The sequence below is a fragment of the Plectropomus leopardus genome, unplaced genomic scaffold (assembly GCF_008729295.1).
Source record: "Plectropomus leopardus isolate mb unplaced genomic scaffold, YSFRI_Pleo_2.0 unplaced_scaffold17002, whole genome shotgun sequence".
In the NCBI taxonomy this organism is placed as follows: Eukaryota; Metazoa; Chordata; class Actinopteri; order Perciformes; family Serranidae; genus Plectropomus; species Plectropomus leopardus.
The window spans coordinates 1-2,610 of NW_024618280.1; the positions used below are offsets into that span (position 1 = coordinate 1).

General features: G+C 35.9%; 1 long non-coding RNA gene across 1 annotated transcript; it reads right to left on the reverse strand.

The window, feature by feature from the left end:
- Positions 1–1,592: 1,592 nt before the first annotated feature.
- Positions 1,593–2,400, reverse strand: LOC121964740. Its single transcript, XR_006107403.1, has 2 exons — positions 1,894–2,400; positions 1,593–1,789 (listed from the first exon to the last, which is right to left on the reverse strand). It is a non-coding gene; the product is annotated as an uncharacterized LOC121964740 (long non-coding RNA).
- Between the last annotated feature and the right edge of the window lie 210 nt (positions 2,401–2,610).

A 2,610-nucleotide genomic window follows, 5' to 3' on the forward strand; every position in this document is an offset into this window, starting at 1 on the left:
CTTTTAAAATGTTCTTCCTTTGTTCTCATATAACACTGTGATGGACACTTTTTAATGGAGCATTTAGAAACATCCCAGCTAGTGATTTTATATTCTAAAAATGTTGTGAGAATGGTACAATGTAATGTTTTAATAACATTTTCTTTTAGTTCACAGAATATTTTTTCATAATGTAAGGGTAATATCTCTATAAATATCAACATATGTTAAAAATATGTTTTTTGGTTAACATATCACATTACAAGGATCAGGATTACACATTAAATTTTCATAAAATATATTCTGTAATCTCACATACTTTTCAATAGCAAGTTCTCTTTTAGTTCCCAGAATATTCTTGTTAAAGATAGGGTATTAGGGTATGGGTAGGGTATTATAAACACCAGAAATTGTTAAAAATGTGGGGGTTTTTTAACATGTCACATTACGTTTTCATTTAAAAATGTTCTGTAGTCTCAGCCCTCAATAACATGTTCTAAACATCGCTTTTAAAACGTTCTTCCTTTGTTCTCATGTAACATTGCAGGAACGTTACCTGTCACCTGTCAACGTCACCAAAACATCCTCAGATTGTAGCCGTTAAAACGTCACGTTTGAGTCAACATTTAACCTTACGGGAACATTACTTGAAATGATAAACACCCTTAAAGGGTTCTTTAAAGATTAGATTAAAACGTTTTCTACAAACCATTTTTGCAACTTGCAGGGAACGTTCGCCAGCGTTGCGGGAACGTCCAATGCTAGCTGCGCTAACCGCGGCACGGAAGCTAGCTAGCATAAAACTTCGATGAGAATTATTTTAACTCGAATAATGTCCGACGGAGATGAAAAACTCTGAAATACAAACAGTTCACGAGTATAATCAGCTGATAAATCACCTCATTTGTGGCGTCTAGCATCGTTTGTTTGACAGATTTCCCGACAGTCCTCTAACCGCGAATACCGCCAAGCGCCCGCAGAGTACCCATGAACCACCGCGACGATCAAAGAGTGTATATTCACGACAAGAGCATTCACTTCATCGCCCGCCCCATGGACGGTTTATTTACGATCTATGACCCACCCTCACACACACACACACACACACACACACAGACCTCTCCTAAATTCTATTAAGTCTTTGACAGAGTGATTTGTGTTTATTTTGTATTATTTATTTATTTTTTAATTGTGTTTGATTTATTTTACACGTTTCCCTTTTTTTGTCATTTTCAACCAAATATTTATACTTTGTTTTCTTGTCTGTGTATTGTACTGGTGTTTTTGCAGCCCATGGGTTTTGTCAGGATTGTTGCAGTTGGTGGGATTATTTTAGTTGTGTGTTTTTCTGTTAGGTGTGGTGGGAGGGTAAAGGGAGAAAACATGACAACAAAAGGGATAAGGTTCAAGTGCTCTGAGATTTGTATACCTTACATTGTTCTTCAAAAAAAAACATAAAAATAATTTTAATAATAATATCTATCAATCTATCTATCTAAGTATCACATTGTTCATGATAAGTTACGATAAATCTGGTACTAAAATTGTATTTTGGATGTCAATAAACATATATTGAAGCCTTTTTGTAAAATTAAAAACCACATGACACCTTCTACGAAATGTCACATTTATTATTTGTCCATCAAATAAACTCAACCTCAACATTTCATGATATCTTTTAACTTTACTGTTTTATCATCCGACGAGATCCCAGGTGACAGTTATCAAAGATGAGACTGTAGTCGGAGCCGCCGTCTGCCACAAAGTCAGATACTGTCTTCGTCCCCTGGAAATCCACCGTTTTAACAACCTGTAAGGATGAAAATAAAACAAAATAATAAGTTGAGAGTTGAAGCCACTGACATTATGTTCTATGGTGAAATTAATCTATTTTTGGAAAAACACAAGATTTACCTGCCAGTCTGAGCTCATGTGTCGAGCGTTGGTCACCACCGTCTGAGAGGAGACGCCATAGTTTCCTCCTTTATGGATGAGCCACTGAGATCCGTCAGCCAGCGTCACTCTGAGAAAGAAACAGTAAACTAAAGATGTTGAAGGGACTTTGTGCCTGCAGCATCCATCAGCTCTCTTTTTAGTTTTGTTTATTGTGTAAAGTCTGACAGGCGTTCCTCAGGGTCCTCTATTCAGACCACTTCTGTTTCCACATAAGCAGTTAGATTCGTATGTGGGCTGTCAATAAAGCTGTATTAGCACAGGACTAATATAAGGGGACCTTTGATGATTTAGAAAATACGTACCTCATTAACCCTTAGGGTCCGCTTTAATATTACACACATTCATATCGCTCTGCACACAAAATGAGCTTTTCAGAATCAAGTTTATAGATATTCTACATTAATATTATTTCTACCTTCAATGAGTTAAATTTTAACCAACATCAGTCTTAATCATAAATATCAAATGTCCATTCATTTTTCAGAATTTTAGCCCTTTAAATGCCAGGATTTTGTCTTGATGCCACTATGTTTGCAGATTTAAAAAAACAAACAGAAAACACTTTTTTTGGATTAACACAGTCTGAGATATGTCAGTGATAAGCAGCCACACTGACTGACAGTGCACCTGGTGGGTATAGCATGTATTTTCTCCATATGCTAAATATGGTAAAAT